Here is a 17,044-nt window from a genome sequence, read left to right as displayed (position 1 = left end):
CCCCGGCCCAACATGACCGTTCTATAGATGTTCATTTTACAAATTGATCTTCCTATAACTACATTACATGCAAAGAGTTTTACCCGTAACAGCGCACGGATATATATATATAGAGAGAGAAACAGAAAGATACCTGTGTGCATGTGGAGGAAATAAATTCATATTAGGCTTCTAAACATTGCACCAATTTAATTAGAAATGTATCTGGAGGTTATGTTTTAGAAGGAAAGGAACTTTTCCATTCTTAGTAGATTATATTAGTATTATTTAACCTTCCATACAGTACTCCAATACATTTAGAAAATGATTGATCGACCAATCAGTCATCCTAATTAATACAACTCAATTTGAAAATGTATTGGCCGGCTATGTTTGGGTGTTAACTTCTATAACCTTGATCCCATCCAATTAGGAAACGTATTGGCCGGCCAATAAGCTATCCATATGAAGACCAATAGTGCATGCGGCTCCCTGTTGTGACACCCTAGGTGTCAAAATTGTAACACACTAGGAAAGAATGTGTAATGTATGTAATAAATTGTGTGAAATTGAGTGAATGTGTGGAAATAAGGATCTAGGTGTAATCTTTCAAAAATATGAGTCCTTTTATGCAAAATATGTGAATTACAAATGTAATCTCCAATTCTTACTAGGGGTTAAAGTGTGAAAGTAGTAGCCATCATTAGATTGCATAAAAACTTGCAATTAGGTCCAAGGTTACATGAAATTTACCCTAATAAGAACAAAAACTTTAGAAAGTTTGAAATTAGTCCAAGGTTTTTAAATAAAGTTCCATCCTTCGAGTTTTTGATTTTGAACCCTAAATAAAAGTTGTAGGGTTTGAAAAGTTCTACAACTTTTATTTTAACCATTTTCTCATTTGAGCTTTAGAACAGTGGAAAATTTGGTTTTACAGTGAGGTCCCTAGAGTTTTAGAGGTTCACAACTCAGCACCTGCCCCCCCCCCTTCTTCCTCCTTTGTTTCTCCTCTGCCGCGCAGCAGCGCCGCCCGAGGCTACCTCCTGCTCCAACGCCACTCCACGTGTCGCCCCCGAGCTCGCCCACCGCCTCACCTCCTTCCTTCTGACCCTCCCCGAGCACGCCACGACGCTCTGCTGTCCGCCCAAGCTGCCCCCTCTCTGCCGCCGCAGACCGCCACCGCTCACCGCCGCTACAGCCCTGCCGGTGCCATCTCATGCTTCTGGCAGCACCCACGCGTCGCCTCCAAGCCAACCGCCGCCCTAGCTCCCCTTCTCTGGCTTTCTCCTACGCGCTCCATGTTGCCCTGCCTCTGCCCGAGCTCTGCCCGGCTGCCACGCACGTCGTCGGCTGCCGGCAGCAGCTACCGCTCGCCGTGCGTCTTCTTAGTCCCACAGCATGACCAGGAGCTCGCTTCGACTACTTATATTCGCTCGCACGGCCGCAATTCGCTTTCTCGACTTCCATCACCGCCGCCTCGGTTCACCGCCGTTCCACCCCCTCCGGTCGACCCCGACCATCACATCACCCCCAGCAAGCTCCCCGCTAGTCCCCTAGTCCTTCCTGGCCGGTTCCCCCTCGCCGCCGGCGACAGCCGTCACCGGAATTTGGCCGGCATGTCTCGGCTCCCTTCCCCGATGAGCCAAGGACCCAATTGCTTTGATTTAAATCTTTCTGAGGGTCTGACTGCAAGATTTCAGTCCCTCCCTCCCAATTCAAAATTAGTGATCTTTAGAAATTTGTAAGAATTTGTAGGAAATTTAGAAAAATGTCAAACTAGTTTTGTTTGAAGCCTTAAAGTGAATTCTACAACTTTTGTGTTATAACCTTGAGCTGATTAGGTGAATTTTTGAATGAGAATAAATACTAGGAAATGGGTATGTTAATTAGATCTCTTGATCCATAGCTATGCTGTTGATGAAGTTTGAAACATAGGGTGATTATCTCATGTATAGCTTCATGTAAAATTTGTAGACTCAGAACTGTTTCCTAGCTATGATGTTTAAGTGTCTTTGTTTTATATTGATGAAAGCTTTAGGATTTATTCAAGGGTGAATCTATTAGTGTTTGTAGCTAAAAGTTTTACCCTAACCTTCTTTCAGTATGTGTAATCCATGATAAAAGTTTGAACATCAGTAGCATAGAGTAGCTTAAGTTATGAATTTAGGCTTAGATTCAAAGATAATTCATGAATAATAGTTCTGGTCTATGAAACTTTATGAAATTAAGAAAGAATGTTACTTTTGAGTAGTCTATCATGTTCACAAAATTGCAACACAAGATCTAGTGTAGAACTTCTGATCTAAATAGATCATAACATCACACTTCTGTTTTTGTTTATTTTATAGCATAATTGTTATAAGGATAAAACTCTTGATAAAATCACAGTAGCTTAGATACAGATCAACTTGTCCCTAGTAAAAATTTCAACTTCATTACTGCAGTAATTTGATCTGTAAAAATAATTCATGTTTTATATATGTATTAGTTACAAAATTGTTATGAATTATCTACTAAACAAAATGTTCTGAAAATTTTGAGATAAATTTATTTTAATTAGATCTATTTATGCTAATTCTTATAGCATTAGTCATCACCCCTAACTTAGGATTTTATTATTTGACCAAGAATTAAAATAATAACCCTTTTTCTTAATAAGACCATTAGTCTAAGTGATAAAGTGAACTAATAATGTTTAAGGAAATTAGTTAGATAAATTGGGATCTTTTCCAATGCTAATTAATGTAATTAGCTTAGTTGCTTAGAGTAACTCAACATGTCATTTAATGCAAATAGGTAGTTATGTTTATACTCGACAAATGATTGCCCAGTAGAAGAATAGACGATAGGTTTACTCAATAAAATATTTTTTTATTAGATTGCAACTTTATCGTAAAATGGAAGTGTATGCATCTTCTCAATTATGATGTTTGCATATCATATAGACTCGACAACTCTCGCTGACGGAGATTATCAGCTGATCCCGGAGCCAGAAGGGGATATTTCTGAAGACCCCGGGAACGTCATTGGAGATATAACTGAAGCCCCGAACCCCGGTTCGGAAACTTTTAGTATTGACATTTCTGACCCCAGCCCCACCAACGAAGGCAAGCCCCGGACATAAACCGCTATTTTTACTGCACTGCAATTTATATATTCATGTATATCTACTTGTGCATTTAAGTTTCCAGGAATCGTATTGAAACCCTAGTTACATATTCCTAGAAACCTATGTATTGAATACTAGAACCTGAGTCCGACTAGCTGCTAAGCTAATAGGACTAGTAGAAGTCGAGTGATTTCATGTCACTCGCGAGCTTATAGGAGTTGCAATGTTTACATTCCTGCAACCACTATAAGGATGACGGACGGGGTTGTGAATATGATTCATGACCTTAGCAAGAACCCTGTTTGTGTTGATGAAAATTTGATAAGGTCGCAGTGTGTGGTAGCAGTGGTTAAGCGTTTGAAAGTACTAGCCACATGCCGTGAAATATGGTAAGCGATAAGCCTAGTAACCGATCGGCCCGAGGAGTGGACATAGCCCCCACCACTCATAATTTGGTTTTTCGCACACGCACCGACGTGCGGGAGTACGTTCCGCACAGCGGACAGGAGTATGGTCATGTAGTCGCGCTACAGACGTACGTCCTGCACATTTGTGTGCGTATGGTCCTACAGTCACTTGTGGTGGCACTGATCCACGAGTCGGAATGAAAGGCAAACGGTTGCTTCAGAACGATCATTGGATGTTCCAAGCATGTGAGTTAGGTTTGCCCTTGCAAGGTTTTGAAATTCGATTCAGAATCGTCCGTTTCTCGCGGAGATTGAGACTACTTGATCCCTTTGTTACATAGAGTAATAAGAGCAACCTGATTATGATCAAAGATGATGTTTGCTTTGAAAGTACCATGCTTGAGTAGCTATAGTTGCTTACTTAGAATGGATAACCAACTAGAACTTGAAAGCTAAAAGTTGAAATTAAGGATCTAATCTTTGTTGCTTTTCAGCTGAAATTAAACCCAGAACCATTACAAGCCTTCATAGTCTAGTTACATGGCTAAGTATACCATGAAACGGGTAAGCCTTGCTGAGTATTAGAATACTCAGCCTTGCAATGTGACTTTTGTTCAGGTAATCCCCCAGAGGACTCTGCTCTGCCTGTACCATGGCCCTATGCACTTCCCGATGGTTGGACCGTGGAGTGGGATCCGTCCCCGGCCAACACAGGACCCTCCGAGTGATATTAAGCTTGGGCTTAGCTCAATATCCATTTCGCGACGTCTGGTAGTGTCGCGTTTTAATTTCTGCTGCAGATACTCAAACTTTGAACAGTTTGTATAAATTCATACTAGTTAGGTTTTGCTACAATATATGTTTGAATACTAATGTAATATTATGCCTATGATGTAAAAGTTGTCGGCTCTTATATCTCTGGACTCGCCTTCGTGCGAGGTACCTTGTTTGATCCTGAGTTAGGTGGTTTTATCGGGACTTTACCCGACAGACCACGGGATTACACCATTTGAAGTGCGGTTAAATCCTTACTGCCTTCCGAGAAAGAATTAGCGCACTTGAGCCGGTGTAATTCAGTTTGGTTCTGCCACACCTGTGTACACATATATCTTTATAATCGAATTCCTATCCAATTAGGAAATATATTGGCAGGCCAATCAGGATATCCATATAAGGGCAAATAATGCATGCTGCTCCTTGTGTAAATATACCTGCGCAAGCTTGGTCAGGGTTCACACATAAAATAACCACATATTCTTCTCTACAGTAAAAGATAGAATTGAAAGTGTGGCAGAACCGCCTGAATTATTCTGGCTCAAGTGCGCTAGTCATCGCTATCTAGACGATACTAACTCAACGCACTTCAAACAGAACAACTCATTGGTCTGTCGGGTCTCCGCCCGATACAACCATGGTTCAACAGAATCAAAGTAGGTTTACCTCGCATGAAGGTGAGTTTACAATCACACTACAGCTCATCAACTTTTAATTTACAGAAATATTAAACATTATTACAAACTGTTTTGTAGCTGGAAGTAACTTATACCAACATTGTTTTTAAACAACAAGCTAAACAAGCTTGTGCCAGAGTAAACAGCGGAAGAAAAATTAACACGCGTCTACACACATCGCGAAAGTTGACACCACGCTCAGCCCGAAACAGGGCGTCATTCCAGAGGGTCGTTGCCGGCCGGGGACGATCCCATTCCACGAACCAGCCAAACGGAACAGAAAATGGCCAGGCTGGACTATCCGTTTGGTTCACACCGGTCATACTTGTAAAATAGACTAGCAAGACTGAGTATGCTAATACTCAGCAAGACTTACTCGTGTCATGGTATACATAGCCATATAACTAGACTTATGATGGCTTGTAATGGTTCTAGGTTTAATTTCAGCTGAAAAGCAACAAAGAGTATGATCTAACTTCCATGTTTTAGCTTTCAAATTCTAGTTTCATTAACCATTCTAGGTAAGCACCTATACTAGACAAACAAGGTAGAGATTAGCATCCATCAAGATTATTCCAACAATAGTTATTGTTCTTACTCTATGTGGCAGAAGGAATAAGCAGTCTCAATCTCCGCGAGAAACGGACGATTCTGAATCGAGTTTCATAACCTTGCAAGGGTAAACCTAACTCACACGCTTGTAACATCCAATGATCATTCCAAAGCAACCGTTTGCCTTTCATTCCGACTCGTGGAACAGGGCCACCACAAGTGACTGTAGGACCATACGCACATCCAATGTGCAGGACGTACGTCTGTAGCGCGAGTACATGACCGTACTCCTGTCCGCTGTGCGGAACGTACTCCCGCACGTCGGTGGGTGAGAAAAACCAAATTACGAGTGGTGGGAGGTATGTCCACTCCTTGGGCCGATTGGTTACTAGGCGTACCGCTTTCCATATTTCACGGCATGTGGCTAGTACTTTCAAACGCTTAACCACCACTACCACACACTGCGACCTTATCAACTTTTATTAACACAGACGGGGTAGCCTTTCAAGTCATGATACTGCACATGACCCCGTCCATCGTCCTTATAGTGATTGCAGAATAGTAATCATTCAACTCCTATATCGCGCGAGTGATAGAAATCATCCGACTTCTGCTGGTCCTATTAGCAAAGCATCTATTCGATAAAGGCTCAGGCTCAATACATAAGTTCTTAAGATTCATGCATCTAGGGTTTCATTACAACTCCCAGACTTTAATGCATAATATAAATATATATATATAACTTTATAAGTGCAATAATTTAAAATACTGGATTATGCACCGGGGCTTGCCTTCTTGATATGAACGGGGGTGCCCGATCTTCCGTCAGGTGATGGAAAACTCGTTTTGGTCGGAATGCGACACACCGATCCGGCTTCAAGTCAGCAACTCGAACCCCGCAATCTTAGCACCACAACTCCTCTGGTTATCAACCGTAGTCACAATCCGATTGACCTCGCCGAGAAGGCTAATCCCTGCCTACGAAATAAAGAACACAAGCAAGAACTCGAAAGAAACGCAACACTCAAATTGAAGTGACAACTGCAGATGATTGATTAAGCTCGAAAGTTGGGGTTCTACAAACCAAAGGACGGCGACTGTTTAAAGACAGATTGATCTAAAGCAAAACCCTCCTAACCTAATGGTAGCTGCTGTGTATATAGAAGAGAGAGGCTAGGGGGGCGGCCAAGGGGGTGGCCGAGCAACCCTAGGGAGTACAAGGACTTTGGGCCCAAAAACTGGCGTCGCTGCATCCAGACAGATTCTGGTCGTCATGTTGTTTCGACGATTCCCATCGACTCCGAACGTATTTTGATATGGGATCAGTTGGGTTGGAAAGCTTATCTCCTTAGCTTTCCAACGATACATAGAACGCCCAAAACGGAGCCCGTATGTGGCCTGGGCGTCCGTTTTCGTGAGGCCTGCTCCTGCAGTCCGAACCGGACTCGCGAATAAATCGGACTTCAATGTGGATTGGGCTTTGAACTCTATCTTTGCTTGGGCCTTGGTCATATGCGTATTAGTCTTGTCCTCATCATTCTCCCCTTCTTGGTTTTGAGTCATCCTCGACTCAAAGTCGCTGATGCTTGCGGAAGTAGTTGTTCCCATGCTTGACATGATCCTGTGTTGCTCCCCTTCTTGAAATTGAACCTGTTGTGACAAAACAAACAAAGAAGAACAAGAGGAACTCTGCGCCATAGGATTAGTCTTAAAATAGCCCTCTTTTTCTTCAAATTGTTGCACAGCAAAAGGAGATTTCAGATTTGAACACATATAAACACGATGCACCATGTACTCTCCTTTACAATTATAATTGCCAATAAAGTGATATGTACATCGAGATAACCATGGCAACCCAACACATTTAAATTTCTCCTCCAAACTACTAAGTGCACACAAAGTATCAAACTCTATATAACCCAAAGTATTTAAAGAAGACAACAATTTTCTTTCATCCTTTTCTGTAGCAATTGGAATCAAATGTTTATTTTTAGCATAAGTCTTTGGTTCCAAAACAAAAGGATCAGTTTTCTTCACAAGTTATGGCACAGGGATAAACATAGAACTATCACACAACTCTTCTTTATCACAAAAATTAGTAGAATATTTATCATGTGACAAAGTCAATTCAGATTTGGTGTCCACTAAATGTTGCTCTATTATAGCATGAGTGGTGGACAATTTCAGCACATCAAGAGAGCTCTTACCTGAGATTATTACCTGTTCATTCTCTATCACCTTGTCTTCTGTTTTAGATACATGCTGCAAAATATTAGGTCCAACAGAAGACAAAACGATATCTTTAATTTGTACAAAATCAGATTTAGAGGAAGGCACTGTAACATCTAAAATAATCCATTCTTTTCTAAAAGGCTCATTCTTTCTTCTCTCTACTCTGTCAAGATCGGCTTCGAAAATTTCAGTTGCGGTCATAGAGTTAAGTGTAATTTTTCTACCATTGTAGTTGAAAGAATATCTATTTGCAACCTTTTTATGTACCACATTATTTATATTAAGCCATGGCGTTCCTAGCAATAAATGACATGCTTGCTTGGGTACTATGTCAAAATCAGCACTACTCTTGTAAAAACCAATGCTAAATTCAATATGTGCAAATTCAGTTACCTTAATCTTATCATAAGAATTTACCCACTGCATGTAGTATGGATGTGGATGTGGCTTTGTGGTCAGACCAAACTTCTCGACCACCTCTAAACTTGCAAGGTTGTTGCAACTCTCACCATCAATGATGACTCGGCAACGTCGTTCCATCACGACAAAGAAAGTCTGGAACAAATTGTTGAATTGATTTTGCTCCACTTTCTCCATTTGAGAACTCAGCACTCGTTGAGCAATCTCAGTGTTTCCTGACATTGTTAGTAAATAGACAAGAGAAAACACAAAAGGTTATCCCTATCAACTACTATATGTGGATGTGGGTGGTGGAAACACAATCTCGCACGTCTTACCAAGCTCTTACAAGTGTTCTTACCAATACAAAGCAGAGGATGGTACAACCGGTGGCTGGATCGTGATACCTGTGAGGAAGTGGTACCAAGATTGCAAGATCCTCTAGGTGTACTGATCTGAAGTAATATGTGGATCTTCGGGGGGCTTTATTTAGTAGCAAGGATTAGCATAATTGAAAATCAGATAGAAAAAATTGAATAAATATCCAAAATACTTATCAATGTTGCTGGCCTAAACGTGTTCCTAGAACTAGTTTAAGCAAGCAAGCGACATATACCAAGCACAAAGGACACAAAAGGATGCAAGCAATTCTGATTTTTTTTATTTTTTTTGTGCGGCTCTTTTTTATGCACTTGCCTTTTTCTTTCTTTCTTTTTCTATTCAAAAGTGCCACGAGAGCAAGAGACAACTCCACGCTATCACAAAATTATTGTCTGTAAATTACAGATTTGCTACACAAACTTATACAGGCTGTTTGACAAATTGAGAGACCTCAAACACGAAAACTTACAACACGAAAGTTGTAGATCCTCCTTTTGTCTTTCTTTGCAATATATGGAAAGTCTCTTTTGGATAAAGGAAGTAGAAGATATTGACCCCGAAATACAGACTACTCAGAAATTTCTGGGTCACCAATAGATTGACTTCCAATACAGATTAGGCGCAGATAACTACGTTTTCTGAAATTCTCACAATTGATAAAGTTGTAGATAATTTCACAAGCTTTCCAGAAAGTACTAGAACACAAAAATCCTAGTTCGTATGCGAGAGATATCAACAAAATACCAAACTGGACAGAGACAAGTCCGAACCGGACGTGATCACGGGCTGGAAAAGGACACGGTGACACGATGCAAAACTCAAACCAATCTAAGAACTCGATCTAAACCAGCAACAAGACCACGACTATGGACACAAACTCAATGATGCGGACTCCGATATCAAAATATGCAATGGCTTAAAAGGGTAATGGGATGGGAAAACAGCACGAACACAAAATTTTCTACGGCTTTTTGGTGGACTGTGGGACAATGGCGAAATTGATGAAACTAAAGATAGATGTGAAACCTGACAGTAAACCTGAGTCTCTGACTACCACTTGATATGAACGGGGGTGCCCGATCTTCCGTCAAGTGATGGAAAACTCGTTTTGGTCGGAATGCGACACACCGATCCGGCTTCAAGTCAGCAACTCGAACCCACAATCTTAGCACCACAACTCCTCTGGTTATCAACCGTAGTCACAATCCGGTTGACCTCGCCGAGAAGGCTAATCCCTGCCTGTGAAACGAAGAACACAAGCAAGAACTCGAAAGAAACGTAACACTCAAATTGAAGTGACAATTGATTAAGCTCGAAAGTTAGGGTTCTACGAACCGAAGGACGGCGACTGTTCAAAGACAGATTGATCTAAAGCAAAACCCTCCTAACCTAATGGTAGCTGCTGTGTATATAGAAGAGAGAGGCTAGGGGGGCGGCCAAGGGGGTGGCCGAGCAACCCTAGGGAGTACAAGGACTTTGGGCCCAAAAACTGGCGTCGCTGCATCCAGACAGATTCTGGTCGTCATGTTGTTTCGACGATTCCCATCTACTCCGAACGTATTTTGATATGGGATCAGTTGGGTTGGAAAGCTTATCTCCTTAGCTTTCCAACAATACATAGAACGCCCAAAACGGAGCCCGTATGTGGCCTGGGCGTCCGTTTTCGTGAGGCCTGCTCCTGCAGTCCGAACCGGACTCGCGAATAAATCGGACTTCAATGTGGATTGGGCTTTGAACTCTATCTTCGCTTGGGCCTTGGTCATATGCATATTAGTCATATCCTCATCACTTCTTGAGCGGGGCTGAGGGCAGGGATGTCAAGGTCTTCCGAACTTTGGTTCGGGGCTTCAGTTAAAGTCTCGACGATGTTTGCAGGATCTTCAGAAATCCTTTGCTCAGTTTCCGGGACTAGCTCGTAGTCTCCGTCGTCGAGTGTCGCTGACTTTACATGATATGCAATAATTTAAATTAGGTGGTTCTTGAATTAAGTATTTTATTTCACGATAAAGTTGCAATCCAACCAATTGATAAATACAACTTCATAAAACAGGAGATTTGAATTCAAATTCACTAAGTATACTTTAATTCAATATCAAATTACTTGATTTAATAGAATTAAGTCATCAAGTTTGATTTTTATTTTGAAATCTACAAAGGCTCTAGCCTTGAATTCTTGTGGGTAAGCTATCTTCTAGTCGATGAGCTTACTGTGAATTTTTCATAATTTTCTAAAAACAGAAACTAAAGTGTTTGAATTAAGTTCAAATTTCAAGTTTAAATGCAAACCTTAAGCAAAATAGTGTTGTAAATTCCCAAAATATTTACTATGGACTACTCTATTGCAGAACATCACATGGCAAAAATATCTAACCATGAAAACCTTAGTAACATGCTGGAATAAATTTAAACTATTTCTAGCTTGATTTGCATAAGTTTAAATTAATTCAAACTAGGGTTCAATAATATAGGTGAATTTTTCACACAAGATCACTTATACCCTAAACAAGCCACTCACCAAAATTCACAGGAACTAAAGTTATCATGCAAAAGTTACACACAAGATACCCTTTTGTTAAACTTTAAAATAACTCTAACAATATTTGGTTTCAAACTGAACTCCACTAACAAAAGTTGTAGAGTTAAACTTCTGGAGTACAACAAAATTGGTTTAGCAATTTTTTAATTTTTCTACAAATCCCTATGAATTTTACAAGTTGGTTGATTTGAATAGGGAGGGGGGTTCAGATTTTCTACAGAAAGGCCCCTGGAAAGATTCAAATCTTTGCAATTGGGTCCTTGGTCGGGTTACACAGGAAAGCCGATCGGGGCCGATCAAATTCCGGCGAGGGGGCTCACCGGCGGTGAGGGGCAAGTGGGGGAAAAGGTTCAGGAGCTCACGGCGGTCATGGGGGGTGGCCTGTGTTGGGGAAGAGAAGGACCGAGGCAGTGTATCGACGGCGAACAGGGGTGGGCGGCGGAGCTTTGAGGGAAGTCGATGGGGTTCCGGTGGCCGGAGGGCAGGAGAGCGGCGGGGAAGTGGCTAGACAGCTTCTACGCGATGACGTGGTGCTGGTGGTGTGCTTGGCCGGAGCTAAGAGGCAGTGGATCGACGGGACGACGGCGAGGCCAAGCGGCGGCGGAAGTTCGAGCTCACCGGCGTAGTGGTCCGGTCGTTCTAGTGCAAGAGAGCGAAATTGGGCAGGCTGGGGAGCACCAGTGGGTGGCGGGGGTGCTTCTAGAGCACTGGATCGGGGATGGGAGGCGGCGGAGGTGGCTGTCGACGGGAAGTCGGGGCTACGGCGGGGCTCCGATGAGGTGGGGTGCTCGGGAAAAGGAAAAACAGTGCAAATGTGGTTACGGGAATGCAAGAGGGAGTGCACTGGGAGCTCAAGGACGCGCTTCAAGTCGAGGAGGAGGCATGTGAGCGAGAGCTGGTGCTGGCGAACCGGCGGCGGGCGTGGCAGCTCGTGGCGATTGCGGCGCGACGTGGAGGAGCGCGGAGTGGGCCAGCGCGGGGTGGGGAGTGGCGGCGCAGGTGCTGGGGCGGCACAGGGCGCAGAGGGAAGCGGCGTGGGGGCAGCAGGTGCTCGGCACATGGCCGGCGAGGGCGGCGGGGGGTCGGACGCAGAGAAAACAGAGAGAAGGAAGTGGAGGTAGACGAAGGGGGACTGATTTTCCAAAAGTGCAGGGACTCCACTATAAAGCCTAGTTAATTTTTAAACCATAGCTCAAATGGAAATGTGCCCAAAAGCAAAAATGTAGAGTTCAACGAGATCTACAACTTTGCTTTAAGGTTCAATTTCAAAAGAGTTAAGGATTTGAATTTAACTTAAAACTTAGTAAAGTTTTAAACTTTAAAGAAATCCTATTTAAAATCTACACTACACTTGCATCCTTTGAGTAGTTTCACCTCTATTTGCGGTTTAAAAGTAAGTTCTTGACTTTTTGCAAAATAACCTTCATATGTTTTGATTTTACCTCCCATTCTCACCCATTTTGCACCAAAGGACCTAAATTTTCCAGTATTTCCAAAACATCCTTTTGCCTTTGCATTAAAGTTCTAGCACACACACATAAAATCAAGCATACACACTTTATACTAGAATCTAGTGTCTTAACCCTAAATACCTGAATGTCACAGCCTCCCCCCTAAGAAGAATCTCGTCCTGAGATTCCGGAATAGAATGAAATTGGACGATCAGATTTGGGAGTTGGCTTGAAGGAAATCTGGAAAGTTTCGTTGGAGATATGATTCGGTTTCCCAAGTTGCTTCTTCTTCAGTATAATGATCCCATTGAATTTTGAACATCTTAATAGTTTCTCTTCTAGTGCTTCTCTCTTTGGTGTCTAGCACTCTGATGGGATGTTCGATATAAGTTAGATCAGATTCGATTTCGATGGCTTAGGGATCGATGATCTCGGTAGAAACTTTGACACACTTTCTAAGTTGAGATATATGGAATATATCATGACTGGCCGCTAATTGAGGAGGAAGTTGAAGACGATAAGCTACGGGTCCACAAATTTCGATGACTTCAAAGGGTCCAATGTATCGAGGGGCAAGTTTTCCTTATATGCCGAACCGTTGAATACCCCGAGTACTCGAAGATACACGAAGTCTCCGATCTGGAACTGTAATGGTCTCCTGTGTATGTCAGCGTAGCTTTTCTGTCGGGATTGGGCGGCTTTGAGATTATTCTGAATAGTCTTCACCTTTTCCTCTGCTTCAGTGACAAGGTCAGATCCAAAGATTTTACGCTCGCCGGTTTGTGACCAACTCAAAGGAGTTCGGCATCGGCGACCGTATAATGCTTCGAACGGAACCATCTTGAGACTGGTTTGATAGCTATTGTTGTAAGAAAATTCTACCAATGACAAACATTTGTCCCAATTCTTGTCGTACTGAAGTACGCAGGCTCTAAGCATATCTTCTAAAATTTGATTTACCCTTTCTGTTTGTCCATCTGTCTAAGGATGATATGCGGAGCTTCGGATTAACTTAGTTCCAAGAGCATGTTGAAGTTGTTCCCAGAATTGAGCGATGAATTGTGCTCCACGATCAGAAATGATCGTCTTAGGTACTCCTTGGAGACGAACGATTTGATCTAGATAGATCTCAGCATACTTTTTGGCATTATACGTAATATGCACGGGAAGGAAATGAACGGTCTTGGTTAATCGATCAACGATTACCCAAATGGAGTCATGCCTTAGAGAGGTGTTGGGTAAGCCAACGATAAAATCCATGCAGATATCCTCCCACTTCCAGGAGGGAATGGGTAGAGGTTGAAGAACACCAGCTGTCCTTAAATGATTGGCCTTAACTCTTTGGCAAATATCACACTCCGAGATATATTTTGCTATTTCTCGCTTCATGCGAGTCCACCAAAAGTTCTGTTTCAAATCTTGGTACATCTTGGTACTGCCAGGGTGCATAGAGAATTTGGATAGATGAGCCTCGTCCAATATCTGCTTACGAAGTTTATGGTCCTTGGGTACAACGATACGCTCGTTGAACCATAGAACCCCTTCGTGATCTACTTGAAAGCACTTGTACTTCCCTTCTCCTTGTGCTAACTTCTGCTTGATGATTCTGACCCCTTTGTCACGTTGTTGTGCTAGGATGATGTTATTCTTAAGCGTAGCTTTAACTGAGAGATGGTTCAAGCTACCTTGGGGAATGATCTCTAGATTGAGCTTTCTCATCTCCCAACAAAGAGTCTCATTGGAAGCCTCAACAGATAAGCAAGAGCAATGCGCCTTGCGGCTAAGTGCGTCCGCAACGACGTTGGCCTTGCCTGGATGATAGTGTACTTTTAGATCATAATCTTTGATAAGTTCTAGCCAGCGTAAAAATGTACTTGAGGCTTTTATGGTCAGTATAGATATGACACTTTGTACCCATCAGATGATGTCTCCAAATCTTAAGTGCATGGATAACAGCTGCGAGTTCAAGATCATGAGTAGGATAGTTCTGTTCATGAGTCCTGAGTGCTCGCGATGCATAAGCAATCACTCGGTTGTCCTGCATAAGCACATAACCAAGTCCGATTCCCGAAGCATCACAATAGATGTCAAAAGGTTTGGAAACATCTGGTTGAGCCAGGACTGGGGCAGTAGTGAGATGTGCTCTGAGGGTGTGGAATGCATCTTCACATTTCTGATCCCAAGAGAATTTAACTCCTTTCTTTAGCAGTTCGGTCATAGGTTTGGCTATTTTTGAGAAGTCAGGAATGAAACGACGATAATAGCCAGCTAGACCAAGAAAACTGCGGATCTGATAGACTGATGTAGGAGGTTTCCAGTCCAGCACTTCTTGGACTTTACTTGGATCAATGAATATACCGTCACTGGAGATGGTATGTCCTAGAAATTTAACGGTATCTTGCCAAAATTCACATTTGGAGAATTTGGCATATAAGTGGTGATCTCTTAATCTCTGAAGAACAATATGGAGATGGTTTGCATGATCTTCCGGATTCTTAGAATAAATCAGAATGTCAGCAATGAAGACCGCAACGAATTTGTCGAGCTCTTGCATGAAGACAGAGTTCATAAGATACATGAAGTACGCTGGGGCATTGGTAAGACCAAATGACATGACCAGATATTCATATAGTCCATATCTGGTGGAAAAGGCTGTTTTTTGAATGTCACTCGGCCTGATCTTGATTTGATGATATCCAGAGCGGAGGTCAATGTTAGAGAATACCTTGGCTCCGGCTAACTGATCAAATAGAATGTCAATGCGGGGCAGAGGATACTTGTTTTTGATAGTTACCGCATTGAGGGGACGATAATTTACATATAGCCTTAAACTATTGTCCTTTTTCTTCATGAATAGGGCTGGAAAACCCCATGGTGAAGCACTTGGACGAATGTAACCCTTATCAAGGAGGTCCTGGAGTTGGATTTTTAACTCTGCCAGCTCATTGGGTGGCATACGATAGGGCCTCTTAGAGATGGGGGTTGTGCCGGGTTGTAATTCTATGATAAACTCAATGTCTCTTTCCGGGGGCATTCCAGGCAGATCATCTGGAAAAATATCTGGGTATTCACAAACAATAGGGATGTTCTTTAACTTAATCCCTTCTATAGCATAGGCACAAGAGTTGTTGTACTCCCATTGTGGAAGATAGAGAATAGTAGGTTCATATTCAGGTGAATCTATCTCCACAGCGCGGGAAGAGATATCTAATGACACTCGGTGCCTAGTCATCCAATCCATGCCTAGGAGAACATCCATTCCTTCTAGGTCCAATAACAGTAAATCTGTTCTTATCAGATTGCTACCCAACTGAATTGGCACCTTTCTATAGATTTGATTTGATGCAATTTTACCGCCAAGAGTCGCTATCATATAGGCTCCTTTAGTAGGATAGAAATTCAGGCCTACTTTTGTTCCACACTTGGGACTGATAAAACTATGGGTTGCACCAGAATCAAAAAGTATAATCACGAGTTGATGGTTTATAGAGAAAGTACCCGTCATTATTGACGCACCCTCGGGGAGTTCGGAGAGAGTCGTGAAGTTCACCCTTCCTTGGCGGACTTGTACCACCTGCTTCTTGCCCTTGCCCTTGTCGTTTGGGCCGTATGTTTGCCCTTGGAAAGATCTTCTGGGTTGAGGGCAATCCTTAATGAAATGGGACGGGCTGCCGCAATTGAAATAACGATAGTTGTTGTTTCCTTGATTGGATGGCGGAAAGCTCGGCCTCGGGCCTGGCTGCTGTTGCTGTTGGGATTGTGGTGTCGGTGGCCAACTGAATCGAGCCTGCTGGGGTGGCCTGGCTACCCATCTGCCCGGTAGATTGTTCCGGGGCAGTGCTCGGGTAGCAGGGTTTTGAACCAACCGATACCTTGGCGGTTGCGCAGTTGAGGGTCCCGTGGGTGTCTTCCGTTTCTTTTCTGCCCTATGGGCTGATATGTAGTCTTCTTGGGTAATGGCCATATTGACCAATTCATTGAAGTTGCCGTCCCTTACCAGGTTCAACCGTTCTTTAAGCTTTGTGTTTAGGCCTCGATGGAAATGATCTCGCTTACGGACATCAGTGTCCGCATGATAACCCGAGTATTGGCACAGGTGATTGAAGACCTGTGCATATTGCAGAACTGTGCGGGTTCCCTGAGTCAAGGTCAGGAATTCATTGAGCTTTCGCTCAATAAGTCCCTCTGGAATGTGGTGCGCTCTGAAAGTGGTCCGGAATTCGTCCCATGTGACCACATGACCAGCCGGCTGCATGGAGTAGTAATGGTCCCACCATATGCGGGCAGTGCCTCGATGTTGTTGAGCCGCAAAGAGTGCCTTGTTCGTGTCTGAGCATGGTGCAGATAACAATGCGAACTTAGACTCTAGTGCGGAACCATGCATCAGCATCAAGGGGCTCATCTGCTTTATGGAACAGTGGGGGCTGAGTGTTGAGAAAATCTTGGTAACTGGCCGATGGGGGTTCATCACGACCTCGGGACTGGTGATGAAATTGGCCCATCTGAGCCTGTACTAGTTGGTTCAGAAGTTCCATCTGTCGAGCCAT

At 42.9% G+C, this 17,044-nt stretch overlaps 1 long non-coding RNA gene across 1 annotated transcript; it reads right to left on the bottom strand.

The window, feature by feature from the left end:
- Positions 1-216: 216 nt before the first annotated feature.
- Positions 217-4,772, bottom strand: LOC112896474. Its single transcript, XR_003229463.1, has 2 exons — positions 4,589-4,772; positions 217-471 (listed from the first exon to the last, which is right to left on the bottom strand). It is a non-coding gene; the product is annotated as an uncharacterized LOC112896474 (long non-coding RNA).
- Between the last annotated feature and the right edge of the window lie 12,272 nt (positions 4,773-17,044).

The sequence above is a fragment of the Panicum hallii genome, chromosome 6 (assembly GCF_002211085.1).
Source record: "Panicum hallii strain FIL2 chromosome 6, PHallii_v3.1, whole genome shotgun sequence".
NCBI classification, from domain to species: Eukaryota; Viridiplantae; Streptophyta; class Magnoliopsida; order Poales; family Poaceae; genus Panicum; species Panicum hallii.
The sequence above is the reverse complement of the archived record's forward strand: the minus strand, read 5'-3'. Positions and strand labels throughout refer to the sequence as shown.